Below are 21838 nucleotides of genomic sequence, written 5' to 3'. Positions count from 1 at the left end.
TATTTATACTTAAAAAATACTTTTTTTTTAAAAAAAGTATCTCATTATGCTGGTATATGCCTGTAATCTAAGCATTCAAGAGGCTGAACACATTTGAGGCCAGCCTGGCCTACTTAAATAGCCACAAACCCCCAAACAACAAAAACCATTCTGTATTAATGAGTGGAATTTATGGTTTTTTAAATTTTTCTTTTAAGATATATTAATTTTATTTTATGTGTATGAGTGTTTTGCCTACATGTATTCTTCCTTTCTCAGATCTTGAGGACTGGGATTATAGATATGTGATGGCTAATGCTGCTTGTCAACCTGACACCCCTGGCAAGAGAGAACCTCAACTGAGGAATTGCTTCCATTAGAAAGGGCTGCAGCTGTGCCTTTAAGGCATTTTTATTGTTAATTGATGTAGCAGACCCAGCCCATTATGTGTGGTGCCATCTCTGAGCAGGTGGCCTGGGCTGTTGGAGAAAGCAGGCTGAGTCAGCTAGTGGGAGCAAGCCAGTGTGCTCTATGGCCTCTGCTTTCAGAGGGAGCAAGCCAGTGTCTTGCATGGTCTCTGCTTCAGTTCCCACCTGAAATTCCTGCCCTAACTTCCCCCAGTGATGAGCTGTGACCTGAAAGTTGTAAGAGAAAATAAACTCTTTCATTCCCAAGTTTCTTTTTATTAATCTCACCAGATAAGAATAAGACCAATACCAAAATTAAAGCCAAATTTGTAGAAAGCTTTAATTACATAGTGGCCAGGTGGATGGGCTCTGTGCTGTGAGATAATGCTTTTGTATACTGGTTTAATAAAATGCTGATTGGCCAGTAGCCAGGCTGGAAGTATAGGCAGGATAAGCAGACAAGGAGAATTCTGGGAAGAAGAAGGCTGAGTCAGGAGATGCCAGCCAGACACAGAGAAAGCAAGATGACAAGGCAGAACTGAGAAAAGGTACCAAGTCATGTGACTAAACATAGATAAGAATTATGGGTTAATTTAAGTGTAAGAGCTACTCAGTAATAAGCCTGAGCTAATGGCCAATACAGTTCATAATTAATATAAGCTTCTGTGTGTTTATTTGTGTCTGAGCGGCTGCAGATGGACACAGAAAAACTTCCAACTATAGCTCTGGCCAGGTCCATCTTCAGAAGATGGTCCTAAATCAAGTTTTGCAGCATCTTAAGTATTTCCTATTAGGTCCAATCATGGGCAAGCATACATCTGGACATACCTCCAGCCTACATCCAATCAGGGGCAACTGTTCATTCATCCTGGTGTATTTTCTGCCTGTGAACCTCTTGCCCACATGTGATCAAGCACATCCAGTGCAGATGGATCAGACATACTTTTTAGGGGAGTGAAAACATGTGGCTTGTTATCACTCAAACAACAGCCTCCAGCATTTCAGGAACTCTCTGTCCTTGGGCAAGGGGCTTGCAGATCAGAGGTATTTTTATTTCATGGATCTCTAAATAGTAATTAGAACTTAAAATGTAACTTTGGCTTTCACATTTTGTCCATGGTGTTTATCTCATCCACAGGGAAGCAGACTAGGACTAGGTGTCTTATATCTTTTATTGAAATGTGTGTTCATAGTTTAAATGCCAACTGGAAGGGTTTTTCTGTATCTTAAGAATTATATGGTCATTTCTTTTACTGTCCCCTACAGTCTCTCTCACCTTAAGTGTTTGAATGTATTCCATTAAACCCAGGTTAGGTTTTCCTGTGAAGAGTTCAGTTGAAGAAGTATTGTAATAGTTTGGGTCAATGGAAAGAATAAGAAAATTGGATTATGTTTTCTCTGCTTAGATGAATATAAGTTGTTCTGAGTCGTTTGAGCATGTTGAAATGAGAAAAATCACAGAAAGTCTGATTTCTATTGTTTTACATTCGAGGGTAACATCTATCTTTAAGTTTAGTCATCCTCTTCACTGACATCTCATCCTAGATGTGCCTTGTCCTTTGGATTTGGAGATGCTTTTTTCGTGTGATGAGAGGAGATAAGGCCTCTCTATAGTAATACAGGCTGTCCTTGAACTTGTGACCCTCCTGCTTCAGATACCCAAGAACTGGAATTACAGATAATGTAGCATCAAGCCTGACTCACTCCTGGGAAGGTGGGAGGGGTTGTGCACCTATATGTTCATATGTGTGTGTGTGTGTGTGTGTGTGTGTGTGTTGGTTTTTGAAGACAGGGTTTCTCTGTGTAGCCCTGGCTGTTGTGAAACTTGATTTGTATACCAGGCTGGCCTCACAGAGTTCTGCCTGCCTCTGCCTCCGGAGTGCTGTGATTAAAGGTCTGCACCATCACACCTGGCTATGTTTATCCTTTTAAAAATTAGGTCCCGGCACCCGACTGGACTAAGAGTGGTCCAGAGGGTGCCTGGACCGGTCTACTCTGGTGACTAGCTTAACAAATAACATAGCTGTCATCACAGAGCCTTTGTCCAGTGACAAATGGAGGCAGATACAGAGCTCCACGGCCAGGCACCAGGCTGAGCTCCGGGAATCCAATTGATGAGAGAGAGGAGAGATACTGCAGGCCAGGGATGTCGAGATCATGATGGGAGAACGTGCAGAGATGACTGGCCGCACTAGTGGAAGCCCATGAACTGTGGACTGGTGGCTGTGGAGTCCCCATGGGACTAGACTAGGCCTTCTGGATACGGAAGACAGTTGTTTGGCTCCAACTGTTTGGGGGGCACCCAGGCAGGGGGATCGGGATCTGTTCCTGGTCTATGGGCAGGCATCTGGAACCTGGTGCCTGTGGTGTGACACCTTGCACAGTCTTGGTGCAGTGGGAAGGGGCTTGGACCTGCCTAGGCTCAGTGTGCTGGGCTCTGCTGACTCCCCATGGGAGACCTTGATTTGGGGGATGTGGGGATGCGGGGTGGCTTGGGAAAGAGGGCTGGAAGGTGGGAGGAGGGAGGAGGGGGGTCTGTGGATAGTATGTGGAGTGAGTAGAAAATTTCTTAATAAAGAAAATAAAGAAAAAAAATTAAGTCCCCTCCTCCCGCCCCCCTGAGACAGGGTTTCTCTATCTAATTTCGGCTGTCCTGAACTCACTGTGTAGACCAGGTTGGCCTCAAACACAGAGATCCTTCCATGTCAGCCTAAAATTAAGTTTTTAAAAAAGTATTTTTCCTTTTTAGATAGATTCTTGTTATTGTAGTCTAGGCTGGCTTGGATTTATAATGCTTCTGCTTCCACAACCTTAGTGCTGAGATTATAGGTGGTATTATACTTTATTTTTAAAATTCACTTTTATGTTTTTTTGAGACAGGGTCTCACTATCTAGCCCTGGCTGGCCTGGAACTTGCTGTGTAGATCAGGCTAGCCCCAAACTCACAGAAATCTGCTTCTCTCTGGGCCTGTCTCTCCTTTCCCAATGATGGGATTAAAGGTTTGTGTTACCACACCTGGGTAGGGATATACTTTTTGATTAAGTAAATGATATAATTTGAACTTGCCTGTTGTTTTTTCTTTGCCAGATACTAGAATTGGTATGAATTCCTTGAGCCTGCTCCTAAACACAGAGTAAAGTAACTGATAGGAAATGGTTTAATGGTTCTTATATTGTAGAAAGGGTATCTAGCCTTGTGTTTACAAAAGTTTGATCATTTGTGTTTTCCCAAATAGTGAATATTTTAATACTAGTATCAACTTTACACAGTAGAGGAGGAAGAGACAAGGTGCCACAAAAGGAACTTTTCACACACACCTTCCCCACCTTGACATACGCTCTTATACGCTGTTCTTTCTTTTCTTAAAAACTTTTTCTTTTCTTTCTTTCTTTTTTTTTTTTAGATAGGGTCCTAATGTAACATGGGCTAGGTTCAGACTTGCTATGTAGGTACAGCTGGTTTTGAACTCTTGATCCTCTTGATTCTACTTCCCCGGTACTAGGATTACAGGCATGTGCCATTGTGCTTGGTTCCCCCTCCCCCCCCAGACAGGGTTTCTCTGTGTAACTTTGTGCCTTTCCTGGAACTTGCTTTGGAGACCAGGCTGTCCTCGAACTGGCAGAGATCCGCCTGCCTCTGCCTCCCGAGTGCTGGGATTAAAGGTGTGTGCCACCACCACCCAGCTTGGTTCTTCTTTTAAGACCCCTTGAAATTGATTGTTTTGGTTAGCACACAAAGAAGCAAGTTTTATTGTGACATTTCTATATTTATGCAGTTGTCATGTCTGGACCCAGTGTTTCAAGGTTCTTGGACTGTTTGTTACACGGAAAATTGAAAGTAAGGGCTCACAAAGACTTGCAAAAGAAGCAAGATAATTGTATTTGGATTAAAGAGAGGTACACTGTCAAGATTGATGGGGGTTACATGAATAAAGACTCTAGGCTTCAGCATTGGGTCCCTTTTTATGAGGCCAAAGGGGAGCGGCTGGTTACTAAGGGGCATAGTTTGGGTGGTTCTCTATTTTGCTTCATAGCTTCAGTTATATAATCATTTTTCTACTGTGCATGTTCCTCTGCATAATGCATTTGATTTTAGTCCTGTGCTTACTGATAGGAATAAGATGGCAAAATAGGCTGGGTGGTGGTGCACACCGTTAATCCCAGCACTTGGTAGGCAGAGGCAGGTGGATCTCTGTGAGTTCGAGGCCAGCCTGGACTACCAAGTGAGTTCCAGGAAAGGCTAAAAGCTACACAGAGAAACCCTGTCTGAAAAACCAAAAAAAAAAAAAAAAAAAAAAAAAAAAAAAGATGGCAAAATAGGGTTAACAAGGATACAGTTGTGCCTTACTTCTCATGCACTCAAAACCAATTCAGGCTGCATTGTCCCTTCTGTTCTTCTATACCTGGATATGTTGGGAGTATATTTAAATAGAAATTATCTAAATTTGATGGTTACCAGAGGTTGCTAGGTGCATTGTTTGGAGAGAGATGTGTGTATACAGTACTGTCAGGTGGGCGAACTAGGCTTCCCAATTCATTATTATAAGAATGGAGGTGTGTGTACATAACCCCAAATCAAATAGGGGTCCCAGGATACTAAACTTTATGCTGTGCTTGCTTGCCTCAATTATAACTAACCCTCATTTTTTCCTTTAAAAAAACCCTATTGTGTGACAGTTTCATACATGTGTATGCTGAATTTTGGTTATTTCACCCCCCTTCACTCTCTCTCCCCCTAAAATCCTTCCCCAAAACCACCCTCCTGTTTTGATTGTGTGTGTGTGTGTGTGTGTGTGTGTGTGTGTGTGTGTGTGTGTATGTGTGCTGTTTTGGGATGCGTGTATGCACGCGCTTTGTGAAGCCCAGTGAATTTGACTGTGGTTGTTTGCATGAGCATGAGTGAGAAGTTATACTGTAGTTTGTTCTTATTTATCTAAAGCTCACACAAGCCACCTAGACTCATAATTTTCCTAGAAATGGATGATTTAGTCTACTACCAATATAAGTGTTGTCATCTTAAAACAACCACTTTTGGACACATAGGTGATATTTCTTCCTTTAAATAATGTTGGGCACTGGCATGCAGTCCTCACCTCGTATTCTGACCAATTTCTCCCTTCCAGGGTTTGGGAGGGAAGGTGGCCCTCCTGGGTGATAAGTGTTCTGTGGTGTGAAATGCAGAGGTGCCGCCAAGTGCATTTTGTCTTCCAATTGGTTTAGACATTGTAGTTTAGAGACTGATGTTGAATTTCCTTGGCCTGTTGTTTATAACTTTCACAGATTATCTGTAGACCAAATGAGAAATGAATTCTGTTTATTGGATATTACAACTCTGATTCTTCTTCAACAGAGATGATAATATTGGGAAGCAATTTGGTCTTCATATCTGTGGTTGTACATTTGGGTGTTAGCTGTTTTTCTTGGCTGCTTTGAATTTGTTTTTGTTTAGTAGATTAAAAATGCTAGACCATTACTTCGTACATTTTACATGGAGTAGCCTCCTCTGATAATATTTCTTCTTTGAGAAAATTGGACAGAGTTCTGAGTGATTCATAGGCTACCACTTTCTTAGACTTGTTCCCAAAGTAAAAAGGCACGTTTCTTAGATTTTTGAGTGAAAATGAACTACTCTTGAAACATTGTCATTCTCTTTTCATGGAGACATTCTTTTAAAAAAGTACTAAGACCTGGTTTAAAAGGACGAATGAGGACTAATGGATGAAGTATGAGTGACAAACTTTTGGTTGCCTATTTTCAGTCCTGTGTGAAAGAACTCATGACTGACAAGAGATTTTCATCTGGTGAGAACCTATGGGGTACTTTAGTCAGTTCATTTTGAGTATGGTAGGTAGAATTCTATACATTAAGAAGAGTGCATGCAGGGCCTCTATCTGCAGACCCAGAACTATAGACAACTCAGGAATGCTGAGTGGGAGAACTAGTCTTCACCAGGGATGAGCCCCCAGTTGGTTAGGACTGAGCAGATAAATCTACAAATTGATATATTTATTTGCTTATATATGTAAAACAATAACAATTAAAGGAAAGGAGACTTGAATTTGAAAAGGGGGATGGACTTAGGAATTGGAGAAAAGGGAAGGAGAAAATGATGTAATTATATTTTAATAAAATTAAAATAAAATTAAAAAAGAATAGTGCTAAGACTATCTTAAATTTCATATAGCAAAAGATAAATTACATAGGTTCTTTTGTTTAAAGAATTCTGTTTCGCTGGGAATGTTGATCAGTGCTGGAGCACATATTTAATATGCAAGGGGTCCTGAGTTTGATCCTCAGTGCAGAAAAACCAGAAACTAAACCGACCAATCAACCAAGAAAGCCAAACAGTATAAGAAAATTTCCAAAATATTTTGTTTAAATTATGTGACCCTCTGGTTTTCTGGCTGATATAATTTATCCTTAAAAATTTCCTATAGGAAGGAAAGATCTTAATTCATATTTTAAATGGATTTAATGTCTAAATCAGGGCTTCTCAATCTGTGGGTCATGACTCCTTGGGGGTGTTAAATGATTCTTTCATAGGGGTCATAGAAGACCATTGGAAAACACAGATGTTTAAATTACAATTTATCACAATAGCAAAATTACTGTTATGAAGTGGCAATGAAAATAATATGTGGTTGAACTGTATTAAAAGGTCATAGCATTAGGAAGGCTGAGAATCACTGAGCTAAGATTACATTTGGTATAGTTTCTTGCCTTTGAATCTTTGTACAGTCCAGGGGATTGCTTGCTTATAAATTTGAATTCCTTTATGACATGATTTCTTATCCAGATGGCTTATATTTTGAGGTGAAGAAAGTTGATATTTGCATCACTATATATTGTGTTACTATATTTAATACTCTTTTATTCACATCACTACATATTGTGTTACTGTATTTAATACTTTTTTACATTTGTGTGTCTTTATATCCTCTTGTGCCAGGAACCCACTGCATGCATCTTTAGGAACTTGAGAATGCCAGTCACCTTTGTGTAGTCTGTTGTTGAGAGATCCCACTTCAGGCATCTGTTCACCTGTAAGAGTTGGCCACATTCCTTTCCCTGGGCATTGTACATTTTCTTTCTTTCTTTCTTTTTTCTTTTCTTTTTTTTTTTTTTTTTTTTCGAGACAGGATTTCTCTGTGTCATTTTGGTGCCTGTCCTGGATCTCGCTCTGGAGATCAGGCTGGCCTTGAACTCACAGAGATCCACCTGGCTCTGCCTCCTGAGAGCTGGAATTAAAGGCATGCACCACCACCGCCCGGCCTGCATTGTATATTTTCGACTGGAGTTGTTTGTGTGCCTTAGGCGTTGGAGAAATAAAAATAAGCGCTTGGAAATGTGAAAATAAAAACTGAAGCTTGCTGGTGCTTGAAATGTGTAGTGGTCATGAAGACAATGTGGCTTGCAGTTAGCATATGGCATACTTGGGTGGAAGAGCACATTAAGGAGGGCTGATACATTAAGTTTGCTTGAGGGCTCCTCTGGGGTCAGATGGTTATTGTCACCCATTCTATGTATTACTTCAATTTTTTATTTTTTAATTAAAAATATTTATTTTTATTATGTGTATGTATGTTTCTGTGTGTGGGTATGTCCATGTGAGGGCAGGTGGCTGGAAGCCAGGAGCATCAGATTCCCTGAGCTGGAGATAGTGGCAGTTATGATCTACCTGACACTGGTGCTGGGAACTGAACTCTTCCTCTGGAAGAACAGCTAGCTTTCTTTCCTTTCCTTTCAATACAGGGTTTCTCTGTGTAGCCTTGGCTATCCTGGAACTCACATTGTAGACCAGGCTGGCCTTGAACTCACAGAGATCTGCCTCCTGAATGCTGGGATTAAAGGCGACTATCACCATGCCTAGCTTGCTGCCAGCTTTTTGAACTTCTGAGCCATCTCTTTAGCCCTCAGTTGCTTTTTTTTTTCCTCAGTAAAAAATAAAACAAGCAGAAGGTATCTGATCATTTTCATTAATTGGAGATGTTAACCATTGTCTAAATAAATGAGCACTTCGGTTTTCCTGCACAAATGTTTCCATAGGCGGAGGGTGGCAGAGTATTCCTGTTCTTCTGTTCTCCAGGTGGAGCAGTTCCCTGTCTCCCCCCCCCCCCCACTGCTGCTGGGTGCAGTTAGGTCATACATATGTAAGCACCCATTTACTGTACTGTGGCTGGTGATGCATTCTGCCCTTCAAAGACCAAGTTTTCTCCTTCATTGATGATGTCTTTTATTCTTTGTAATGTGGGAGGGGGAAATTATGCTTTTTATTTATGTGGAATAAAAGATTCACCTTTAACAAATGATTGTTTTTTCCTTATAGTGCTTGCAGTATATTCATTGCATGGAATTTTAGTTTTAACTTGAGATATTCTTTTCTTTCCCGATTGTGCCTGTCTCGCTAGCAGTATTTCCAGTGGTGATTCATGATCATTTCTGTGTGTTCCAGCTGTTTATGGAGTCTTTATGTTTCTCTGCATCTTTTTGTTTTATTTTTTGAGGTGTATACACACAGTTACACTTCATGGAGTTGCATCCCGCCAAGTCTCTATGTTCTTCTTGTGAAGAGGCAGAAAATCACCTCTCCCAAGAATTTCCATCTTCTGGCCAAGGGAACTGTGTCCTGAAGAGCTGTATACAGACGGGAGGCACCTTGTTTGCTTGCTCTGCTGCTAGAGCATTGATTTAATTAGAAGACAGGCTGTGGGTGGCCATGTGCAGACAAAGAAGCACCAGACAGAGCCCACTTAGCCTGGGACGGTGAAAGTAAGTTACGTTCTTTTAAAACACTTTTTGGAGTACTAATGCTGATTCTTGCCTTTAGTACTGAGGATCAACTTGTAACTTACTATGTTTACACATTAGGTAGGTACAGCTGTTGTTCCCCCAAGATTCTAGGAATCATGTCTGCTTTGTAGCACAAAGTACATGCTTAGTAGAAAAGCAATTTTTTCTTTCTTTCTTTCTTCTTTTTTTTTTTTTAAAGAAAATCAAGCCAGTTATTAGATTTTAGTTTTAACTTTACTCTGTATCAAAATCCAAGTGAAAACACTTAACTGCAGACTGTGTCATGATTTACTTTGTACTGATGGGAACATGAAGACTTTCTTTAGCCTTCTCTAGCCATTCTTGATGAGCTCTGTGGACCTCATCAGATGCTTTCTCTTGACGGAAGCTGTCTAGGGGATGTCTTCTAAGACTAGACCTAGCAGTTTCTGAGAAGCATTTAGCTTTGTGTATGAGTTTTCATTTTTCTTTGGGTGTTGTTACTCTCAATATATTTCATTTGATATTCAGTTTTGAGCTGTTTAAATCAACCTATGGTATGATGGTAAAATTGGTGGTATTTTGGTTTTTTGACTATGTGAAAGTAATTTATTTAATTTTGAGTGTAAATTATGCTGTAGTTCTGTATTCATGGATATAATTAGACTTATTGGTTCTGAGAATTGCAGTTTAATCATTTTTGAATCATTGCATCTGTTTATAGTTACTTGATTTATCATTTCAGACATCAATTTTATAGAATTTGATAATTTTACAACTAATTTCCCCTTTTGTTAGTGAAGAACTGAAGCTAAAACTTTTCTGTATGCTTCATTTCTGTGTAACCATAGACTGTATGGTTGAAAGACTACCTTTCTTCTCTTTTTGGAGAGGGGAATGTGTTGGGTATTGAGACTAGGCCTCAGTTAGGGTTTCTTTTGCTCTGATAAAACACTGTGACCAAAAGCAACTTGTGGCAGAAGGAGTTTATTTTGGCCTACAGATTTATAGCACAGTCTATCACTGAAGGAAGTCAGGGCAGGAACTCAAGGCAGGAGCTGATGCAGAGGGTGATACAGAGGCTATGGAGGTGTGCTTTTTACTGACTGGCTCCCCATGGTTTTGCTCACTCTGCTTTCTTAAAACATCCTGACCACCAGCCCAGGGGTGGCATTGTCCACAGTGAGCTGGGCCTCCCAAATCAATCATCAATCAAGGAAATGCCCCTGAGGCTTGCCCACGGACCAGTCTGTCAGGTCATTTTCTCAATTGAGGTTACTTCTTCCCAAATGACTCTATCTTGTGTTAAGTTGCTAAAAAACTAACTAGGACAGTTGATCTCTTTTCAACTTGACACAAACACATCACTTATCAAGCTATAACTTTTTCTTTTTTGTCCCTAAGATATCATGTTAATATTAATGTGCAGTATAAAACATTCCAACTTTTAAAAGTCCCAGTCTTTAAAATTGAAATACTTTAAAAGTTCATTGTCTTTAAAATAGTTAAAGCCTCTTTTCAAAGTTTTTCTAAAATAAAGTATCTGTAAAATTCCTAAGTCTCTTAACTATTGGTAAAATCAAAGCAAAACAAAACAAAACAGACAAACAAACAAACAAAAAAAACCAAGTTAAATACTTTCTTACTCCAAAAGGAAAAATCAGGGCACATGAACAATCAAATAAAAATAAAACCAAACCTCTACAGTGGAAATCTCACTGTTAGGCTCTGGGATCCCCTCATGATCAGAGCTCTGGGCTCCAAAGGGCTTCATTTCTTTAGCTCTGCCATCTGCAACACATACAGCTTGTCTCTTAGGCCACGTAAGGCCAGTTCCACTTCACAGCTGCTGCTGTCCCTGGTGGTGGTCCTATTGTACTGGCGTCTCCAAAATGCTGAAATGTCTGCAAGTAGGGTAAACTTTTACCAGTACCTTTTCCTGGGCTCTCTTCAGGGACTCTGACCTTGCCACATAGTACCAAGCCTTTCATGAGCCATCAGTCTTGGGCGTTCTACTTCATCTGAGTTTGTATCTTCACCAATGGCCTCTCATCAAAGATTCCAGCCCTGCTGCACAGTGCCAAGCTTCAGCTGCTCTTAATGCCTTCAAAACCAGGACCACTTTGGAAACTCTTCACATTACCAAGTTCGGTTGCCAGCACAAGCTACAGCCTTGGCTCCTGATGGACAACAGCTTCTGTGTGCTGACTCTGTGGAAATACTTCCAAAGATTTCAGTGATGCTGGTCTCTTCTTTTTTTTTTTTTTTTTTTTTTTTTTTTTTTGCTGGTCTCTTCTTAAGTACAGCTGACTCTTCAGCCCTAGCCGACCAGTATCAGTTGCCCTAGTGAAGCAGAGGTTTCACTTTAAAGGTTTAAGTCTCTTAATGATAGCTGATATTTCAGCTCCAGCTGACCAGAACCACCCAATCATAAAACTCAAAATATCAAACAGCCCCAATGTAGTCTTTAAGGGACTCCCAAGACTTCCCTCTGAAACTTCATTAGCAGAGCTTCAATTCTACTATCCTTAAACATGGCCAAGTCTATCATAGTAATACCCCACTTCTGGTACCAATTTTTGTCTTAATTGGGCTTTCTATTTCTGTGATAAAACACTGTGACCAAAAGCATACAGTTCCACATCATAGTCCATTGTCAAAGAAGTCAGCAGGAACTCAGAGCAGGAACCTGGAGGCATAGACTATGGAGGACAGGACTGCTGCTTACTGGCTTGCTTCCCACGGCCTATTGTAGCTTGCTTTCTTAGAGGACCACCAGCTCATATGGGGTATTGCCCATAGTGAGCTAGGCTCTCACATCAATCATCAATCAAGAAAAATGGCCTTACTTTGTTTTTTAATGTGCGTGTGTAGTGTGTGTGTGTGTGTGTGTGTGTGTGTGTTGAGTGCCAAGTGCTTGTGCATACATGTGGAGGTCAGAATGCAACCTCAGGTGTTTTCCTCTAATGCTCTCCACTCTATGTTTTGAGACAGGGTCTGTCACTTATTCTGGCTCACTGAGGATAGAGGATCTTAGTCTCTGCATGCTAGGATTAGAGGGCAAATATGGCAAGTTATGTTACACTTGGCTTCATTTTGTGGCATCAGAGATTTACTTTTAAATTATGTGTGTCTATATGTTCATGTGAGTGCAGGTGTCCATGGCTGTGATCTATCTAATATGATTTCTGGTAGTTGAACTCAGGTCCTCTGGAAGAGTACTGTGTGCCATGTGCCATCTTTCCAGCCTCCACATCTTTTTTCTTTTCTTTCTTTTTTTTTTTTTTTTAATGCGGGTGCTGAAGATCTGAACTTCTGTCTTAATGCTTGGGCAGCGAACACTTTATCCCTTGAACCATCTCCCCGATCCCATAATACTGCCCTTTGATTTTAAGTTTTTGTGTGTCGAAAACAAACAACACGAAAAAAACAGGTAGTGGTGCATTCCTTTAATTCCTTCACTAGGGAGGCAGAGATAAGCAGATCTCTGTGAGTTCGAAGCTAGCCTGGTCTACATAGTGAGTTCTAGGACAGCCAGAACTGCATAGTGAGACCCTATCTTTAAAAAAAAAAAAGTTTTTCTGTGTCTCTTAAATTCAGTCTTAATTCAGAATCTGGGAAAGAATGAAGAAATGCAGCACATAATTTTTAAGGTCTCAAGAACGTCATATAAATCTTGCTTCAAAATTGTGCAAAACACTGTTCAAAAATTTCCTGTTATTTCCCTGTCTGTCTTCTGTCTAGTTTTTATGAGAACTTCAATGAAGGATCATATGTCACTATAGAAAACAACTTTAAATTGTGAACTTCCTGATTGACAAAAGTTCTTTGGTCATTTCTACTGCTAAGGAGTATTTATTGGCAATAATTTTCACTTCATATCTAGGTTCTTGCATGATCTGTACATTTCCTGACAGTTCATAGCATCCTATTTTTTGGCACAGGGCATCAACACTATACAGTGCACTAATCTTATTACAGAATTCAGAGTGGGAAATACATTTATACTTTCCTCTTCTGGCATATATGTAGAAGTCAACGACATTTTGTAGTAGCTTAGAAATCTTTTTAATAAAAGCAAATATAGTTAGTAGAGGATTAAAAAGTAGCTCTCCTGTCCTCATTATGACTATGTCATGAAAGAACGATGGTGTAAATACTATAATTCCATGATCTGGTAAGTTCTATTTGAGTGATATTTCCATATTATTGTCAGCATGGTTAAAGGTATAATGACTTAGGTTGAAGGGAAGTGTAAGTGGCTGCCAAATCTGGCAATGTTGGGGAAATAGCTGTATTTGTCTTTTTATTGTACCTCATGTGGAAAGAACAGTTTCAGGTACTGTGTGTGCTAACTTCCTTCTGGACATCATAATGAATCCAACTAAAACATTTTAAAACTATTTCAGATGTGCAAGTCTGGAAGCCAGTATTTTAGTTTAAAGATTTCTGTTGTGCTTGACAAGTAACTCTTTGTACTGTTGCTCCGTGCCTTTTAGTTAAAAATTTGGAAAAAACTGTCATGTCATTTTTCTGCATAATTATATTGTGTTTGTTTGAAAATTAGGCAGATTAATAATGAAGAGGTAAGTATAATGATTTTTGTTAAAATATTTTAAATAATTAAAATATGATCATATTTTTGACAGACTATGCTAGATTAACAAATGTTCTAATGAACAAATATCAACATTTATTCCATTTTTTTTCTGACATTTTCAAAAGATCTTACATAGTTTAGGACCGTAAGAATTTTCCTAGTGCATATGCTGTTGTTTCCAGCCAAAGTATGTTGTCTTTTGTACAGTTGGACCGTTTTAACAAATGAACTGTCACTAATATTAAACCTTAGTATTCACAGAGTGTGATGCAAACAAATGTTCTCTCAACTTATATCCAGGACATCTAAGATATTACTTTAACACATGTTTAAGTAAGCACTCTAACTATTTGGCTGGATACAATTCCGGGCTGTCTAGTTGAGTAATTTCCTCAGGCATTCCAACTTTGATCAACCACAGCAAGAACTCTTAGCATGTCTGTAAGGCAGCCAGGGCATCTGCAAGTATGTCTTGAGAAAGAGAGGGAAGAGAGAACGCCAAAAGGAAAGACTACTCTGTCTTTAGGAGTTATGGAATGAAGATGGAAAGTTTTCTTATTTTGTTAGGAACCCTTCTCAACAATAGAATATCTTCTTTCAAAGTATGCAGTGATTAGTATTAGTGAATGAAAAAGACTTCAGTTGGGCCTAATAAAAATGTTTTCTGGCTAACTCTGGTGACTTATCAAAGTCCATTATTATTTTTTTTTTTTTTTGTTTTTTTGTTTTTTGAGACAGGGTTTCTCTGTGTAGCTTTGCGCCTTTCCTGGTACTCACTTTGGAGACCAGGCTGGCCTCGAACTCATAGAGATCCGCCTGCCTCTGCCTCCCGAGTGCTGGGATTAAAGGCGTGTGCCACCACTGCCCAAAGTCCATTAATTTTTTAAAGAGCTATGTACTCTTTAAAATTGTAATAGTTTGCTAACATTTCAAACTCACTTAGTATGTACCTTAGTAAAGTGTGTCTTCATTATTTCTAATTGGCTAGGTTTTTTTTTTTTTTTTTTTTGTAGGATTGTTGATATAACTGAATATTCATGAATATCTTAAAAAACAGAATAACTGAGAACAGGCATCATAGGACTTCCTCAGGTGTCTTTTTTACATGCAGTAAAGCTATTTGCTCTTCTGACATTGTTGTCTGTAGTCCTATAATAATAGGTAGGCATTAATTAGTTCCAGTTCTTCAGTTTTTCGTTCTGTTCCTTCCCCCTCCCTTTGGTGCTAGGGACTAAACACAACGTGTATTAGTGTATAGTAGGCAAGTAAATATCACTGAACTATATCCCTACCTTAATTCGTTTCAGTTCTAAAAATCTTGCATTTGGGTTCAGTTTGTATTAACATTTATGGGAAGTTCATATTCTTGTGACTTCCATTTGTAGATTTATATCATTGCCTACCTTCTCAGTTATTTATCATGGAAAGGATAAATAACAGTTAAATAAAATTTATTGAAAGTAAAAGTTTTGTCATATTTTCACTTAATGTTTGTTTAGAATTGAGGAAAGGACAGTAAAATTTGCAGACTTGCACCCATAAAGTCTACCTCCTGTATCCTAAATAATATGCAGAGAAATGGTAAATTGGCAAGCTGAAGAGAAGATGGAGGGCAAGAAGTTCAGTGTAGGAGTATAAGCAGACATCTGAGTTGATCACTGCATTAGCCTTTTCCCATTGTAAGGAAATAGTAGAAACTGAACTTCTTAGAGAAAGTAGTGAACTCAAGTATTTAGAAGTTCAGTAGTATGGTACTTACTGCTCTTGCAGAAGACCCATATTGGGTTCCTATCACCATCATGACAGCTTATAACCCCTGTAACTGCAGATCAAGGGGATCTGATGTCCCCTTCTGGATTACATGCATATGCATACATATAGGCAGAGCATCATACACATTAACTAAATCTTTAAAAATGTGAAACTTGTTGTCAACATTTAAACATTAAGAGAATCATATATATTTATATGGCTTTATAACTTCTATTTAAAAAAAGAAAATGGAAATCTTGCCAAATGGAGTGTGCCTTTTTCAGGGCTACAGTCTGCCAGAGCTGAAAGACAGCTGGCTCTTGAGTTTAGAGCTTTTGAGTGTGGCTAACACTATTTCACTTTAAGGTATAGCTGAAAATAATGAAAATAATCTTGGATTAAAATGTCAAGTTTACCTTGTTATAAGGGCTAAGAAAATGAATTGATAGTTTGACAGTAGTTCATTGCTCTTAGGGGCTGAAAATTGTTATAAAAAAGAATTTCTATCAAAACTTAAGTAGCTTATTACTTTTGAAACGAATTCTAAATCAAACTAATAACTTTTCAAAAACACCAGTTGCAGCAGCTTGAACCATTTCCCAAACGTATCTCCATAGAGTTTTGAAGCTGCAGCTAAAACAGATCAAAGTACTTGGAGCTCCAGATAAGCTTGAACCAAATTCTTGATTCACTTGGAGTCTCTGGAGCAAAGTACTGTGCTGAGTGTTTGTGGCGAAAACCATGACTCCAAACACGTTGCCTTCATTTCCATCTTTGTTTTGCTAACCTCCTCTACAGAATATTTAGCTTCCCACCATTTATCCTATCTTTATTCCATTACTCAATAGAAAACATGTTAGTACTTCATGTAGTATTTGTGACTATGTCACTAATGATTGTCTAGAAAACTTTTATGTACCTACCGGTCATTCTCATTTCAGTCTTTGTGAAATGATTCACATCTTTCTCTACTCTAGGTAGGGTGAATCTTGCTACCTTAGTGATCACCTTTGCAGTGTTTCATAGTTGTTGTGTAGCTGTTTACTTCTTATTTCCTATGTGCTAATGTTGATAGAGTACAAACTTCCTGAAAATGGCTTCACAGAGAGAGTGAAGTGAAGCAGCCTAGGGAGTCATTGAAATGAGTTTCTCAAAGTGAGGACATGGTCCAGCTATGACAGGGTCATGTGTAGTGGCTTATTTAAAAATAAAAGAACATTAAATTTAACTCATATGTTTCAAATGAGACTCTTTGGAGAATTGAGAATTTCACTTAATGATTCTTTTATTTTGAGCAGACAGACTGATTGGATCCACAGTTTTAACAGTCTTAAAAAACTTTAGTTGTTTTATTCTAAGAAATTTGCATTGTGGCTTTAAAGCTGTTTATTGAGTATAGTATATATGCTAGAAAGTAAGCACGTTTATTGTTTATGGATAACTGGTAATTTTTCATAGTGAACACAGCCCTGTGTCTGTAGCACCTGGACCAGGAAACACAATGTTTCTGCCCCTCTAGAAGGTCTTCAGTGACACTAGGGTAACAATATTTTGTGAATTATAAAACTTGACATATGTAGAATCATTGAATATATGTACTTTTGTATCTCCTTTTGTATGTTTAATTGAGGTGGAAGTCATATGACAATTTGAAAAACTAAAATCAGTATGTTCACAGTGCTTTGTAGACCATTTTCTATCTTGTTCCAAATATTTTTATTTCTGTAAAGACTCCTCATACACCTTAGGCAGTTACTCTTTATTTGCTTGTCTTCTATCAGATGGCGACTCATGGTCTGTTGTTTCTCTCTATGGATGTATCTGTTCTGGATAATTCATATAACTTAAATCATACCTTTTGTGCCTCCCCCCCTCGCCACTTAAGTTCCACACCTTTGAGGCACTTCCATATTGCAGCATCTGTCAGTACTTCATTCCTCTTTCTGGAGGCCTAGTCAGCATTGTTCTTGTACATACTACAGCACTTTTGCCCATTCATCCACTGATGACTATGGGGCTGTTTCTACCTGTAGACTATTATAGACACCCTTGCTGGGAATAGCCCTGCAAAAATATTGAATATTGATTTTAGTTTCTTTGTATATTTACCTATAGGTAGACTTTCTGGGTTACATGTTAATTGTATGTTGAACTTTTTGTGGATCTATTAAACTGTTTTCCATAACTACAGAATGAATCGTTTTCCATTGCAGTAATAATGTATGAGAATTGCTTTACATCCATGTTGTTATTTTTTTTCTTTTTTTCCCTTTGTCACTAAGGCTGTTCTTGTGGATGACAATTGTGTCTTAGTTAGGGTTTCTATTGCTGTAAAGAGACACCTTGAGCATGGCAAATCTTATAAAGGAGAACATTTAATTGGAGTGGCTTGCTTACAGTTCAGAGGTTTAGTCCATTGTTGTCATGTCAGGAAGCAAGGCAGCACGCAGACAGACATGGTGCTGGAGAAGGATCTGAGAGTTAATACATCTTGATCCAAAGGCAACAGGAAGTGAACTGAGATACTGTGTGTGGCTTGAGCATATATGAGACCTCAAAGCCCACCTCCACAGTGACACACTTCCTCCAACAAAGCCACACCTCCTAATAATACCACTTCCTATGAGCTTATGGGGACCAATATATGACCAATTATATTCAAACTACTACAGTACCTTATCATTGTTTCTTTATTTCCTTATAGAAATGATATTCAGCCTATTTTTATGTGTTTGTAGGCCATATGTATGTCTTTGGGGAAAAATACCTGTTGATGTTGCTTCATGTCTTTTGCCCATTTAAAATTTTCTTTTCTGATCATTCACAGTTGTAGAAGAGCTGTATATATTCTGGTTATTAGATTACTTAAAAATTTAAATTACCTTTTTCTTTATTTTGTGTGTTGGGACACATGTGCCATGGCATCTGTAGGTCAGAGGACTGCTTGTGGGAGACAGTTCTCTCCTTACACCCTGTGGATCCAGTGATTGAACTCTGGTTGTCAGACATGATGTCAGGCATTTTTACCTACTGAGCCATCTTGCCAGCTCTTGGATATTGACTTATATTGTAAATTTAAGTCTGAAATAAGTCAGAAGAAACAAAATAAAAACTAAGCTATGGACACCTTTGTGGTTTGCTTGTCTCTCCTGTTTAGCTTTCTGATCATGAACTATCTTCTATTTAGATTTGTAGTTTTATATTTACTATTGTCTAATATGCCATCCAGTTTATTGTTAGTCTACATAGCCATGATTTCTGACTCTTTATAGTTGCAGATCAAAAACATTCCAACTAAAGTTTGCATCTGTACTAAATATGTATAGCTTTTTTGGTCATTCCTTAAATGGTACAGTGTAACAACTATATTATATTAGTTATGTAGCCAAATTGGCTTTGAACTCATGGAGATTTTTCTACCTCACCTTCCTGAGTGCTAAAATTGTAGGTCTGGGCCATTATCCTTGACATTATTTTTGAGACAGTTCACTGTGTAACTGAGTCTTGGCTTTTTTTCTTCCCCTTTTCCATATATATATTTAAAGTGTTTGAGTATTTGCCTGCATGTGTATATGTGCATGACTGGTGCCCTCGGAGGCTAGAAGATAGTGTAGGATTCCCTGGAACTGGAGTTACAGATGGTTTGTGAACTGTCATGAGGGTGCTAGGAACTCAACCCAGGTCCTCTGCAAGAGCATAAATTTCTCTTAATTGCTGAGCTTTTTCTCCAGCCCTCTCAGTCTGGCTTTGGATATGTGTGTCCCTACTATCTCAGCCTTCTGAGTATTGCAAGCAGGAGCCAACAAGTCTTAACAAATATGTGTTATTCAAGGTTCATAAACTTTTTCTTTTTCTTAATAATACTAGGTGATACTGGGGATTGAACCCAAGATCTCATGCATGCTAGGCAAATATTTTACCACTGAACTACATCTTCAGTCTCAATGCCACTTTATATAAGGGTTTAGTGTGGTGGGGTGTTCTGAAACTTATCCTCTTCAGATACCAGAGGACATCTGTATTTCATTCTGTTCCTTGCTCTGCCAACTTCTTCCCTTTCTTGGTACTGGATATGGAACCCAGGGCCTTGACAGTGTTAAGCATATGCTCTGCTACTGAAGGCATCTGCCTCCTATAGCTGGAATTGAGGCTACTTGTTGGGAAGAATACATTCTGTTTTGTGTATTACTATAAACCCTATGATTTATCTCACTATTTCGCAAACTTTGCCCAAAAAGCCAAATGAGCTTTCTCCCTATTTTTGATGGTCTGTAAACTTGTAATGGTTTTTAGTTTTTAAGATGATTGAAACGAAATCAAAAGGAAACTGATATTTTATGATACTAGAAAATTATATGAGATTCAAATTTCAGGGTACAAAATGCAACTTCTTTGGGACGCAGCCATGTATTTTTTTGTGTATTTTTTCTGGCTGCTTGTGTACCTCAGGGGCAGAGCTGAAGCATTGTGTGGTCCACAAATCTGAATCATTTAATATATCTGGCCCTTTACAGGAAAAAAATTGCCTGGCAGTAGATATCCAATAAATATTTGTTGAATAAATGAATCCTAATGTATACTACTACAAAGAAATTTAAATAGGGAAACTTTCAATTATTAGTTCTTAGAAATTTGAGCTAAAGTGGTTGTTAAATATGTCCCCAAGTGTGTGTGTGTGTGTGTGTGTGTGTGTTGATTGTTTTTTGTCAGTGACTCAGTTTCATTAGCCATCCTTCATCCTGAAGGATGAACCATGAGCCAATAAGGAAATAATAGGGAGTTAATAATTTTTGGAACAGTCTTGGCTAAGATAGGCATACTGCATATTTTTTTTTAAGTTTTTGTTTGTACCCCTGCCCCCTCTCTTGGGATGGGTTCTGATTATGTAGCACAGGCTCGTCTGAGGCTGCATTTTTCTTATTTTAATTTGAAAAAAGTTGTGATGGAAAATGCACCCTGTATTTATTACCTTTTTTTTTTCTATCCTGGGATCAAATTCAGGGTCATGCAAACACTAGGTAAATTCTATGCCACTGAGCTATATTTACATACCCTATTACTCTTACTTAGAAAGATTCATGAGTGTTTGTTTTAAGACTGTGTCCCACTTGTTACTTTAAGATGAATAAAGCTACCTGGCTGTCATGGAGGCAGTAATTAAAAGAATTTCAATGGAATACTTATGTATGGGTAAAAATTATATATTCCCCCATGTTTCATTAATTTTAAACTGTGCTTGTTGAATTTACACTTGAGATAGAGTGTGAACACTAATGTGTTAGTGATCTATCAGTGGACATTTGACATACTTTAATAGGAATATTGGTGATTGGACAGATAGGACCATTTTATATAAAATAATTTTATATTGTACTAGTTTGGTTTTCATATATTTGAAAACTTAATTGTTTGTATCTGTAAGAGATGTTTATAGAGGTTACATAATAAATCCCCCAAGGTACAGTAAACCCTGTAGCTGTATAAACTCCTTATTTTGTGCTTTTATCAAAAGACACTAAGTAGTGGGTAGTGCAGCTTTTAGTTTCAAGTGAAAAAGTAGTGTTGCAGCTTTTTGCCTTGGCTGGATGCTGCCTGCTTTTACTGTAGGAGAAGCTTCCCTGTCATGGTAGAAGAGTAGAGCTTGGCTTGCTACTTCTTTCATCCTTTCCTTCAAAGGGACATTTCTAGTTGAAGTCTTTTTTTTTTTTCCCCTGGAATTTCTCTGTAGGAATGTCACATAAGAATTAGTGTCTAGCTGGCTTATGGCGTGATAGTTCACAGTCATCATTATTCTGCTTTACCTGGTTATGATCAACTGCTATTTAGTCATCTTATAAATATTTACCATGTGTGAATGAAACATTGCTTTAGACTCTGGGATATAACACCTAAAAAGACAAAGGGGCTTATGCTCTGTGGGACGAATTAATAACAGAAATTAAGATGTAAGCTGAGTGTAGTGATGCATACTGTCTTAGTTAAGTTTGTCTTAGATAGGGTTACTGTTGCTGTTATGAAACTTGGGGAGGAAAGGGTTTATTTGGCTTGTACTTCCTTATCTGTTCATCACTGAAGGAAGTCAGGACAGGAACTCAAACATGACAGCTACTTGGAGGCAGGAGCTGATGCAGAGACCACAGAAGGGTGCTGCTCACTGACTTGGTCCCTATAACTTGGTTATCCTGCTTCCTTCCAGAACCAGCTACTCCGGAATGGTGCCACCAGAACGGGCTGGGCTATTTCCCATTAATTACTAGTTAAGAAAATGCCTAAAGGCTTGTCTACAGCCCTATCTTTTTTTTTTTTTCTTATTAAAGATTTATTTATTTAT

At 38.5% G+C, this 21838-nt stretch overlaps 1 protein-coding gene across 13 annotated transcripts in view; it reads left to right on the top strand.

Moving 5' to 3' along the window:
- Tasp1 (taspase 1) overlaps positions 1–21838 on the top strand; it is a 250756-nt gene that overhangs the window by 22292 nt on the left and 206626 nt on the right. Inside the window, exon 5 of one of the 13 annotated variants that reach the window (XM_028883581.2) lies at positions 8891–9155. The exons of the other annotated variants lie outside the window; for them this stretch is intronic. The gene's annotated coding sequence lies outside the window, so the exon portion shown is untranslated. The remainder of the gene's footprint in view (positions 1–8890; positions 9156–21838) is intronic. 13 annotated transcript variants of the gene reach the window in all.

The sequence above is a fragment of the Peromyscus leucopus genome, chromosome 4, assembly GCF_004664715.2.
Source record: "Peromyscus leucopus breed LL Stock chromosome 4, UCI_PerLeu_2.1, whole genome shotgun sequence".
In the NCBI taxonomy this organism is placed as follows: Eukaryota; Metazoa; Chordata; class Mammalia; order Rodentia; family Cricetidae; genus Peromyscus; species Peromyscus leucopus.
This window is presented reverse-complemented; position numbering and strand designations above follow the sequence as displayed.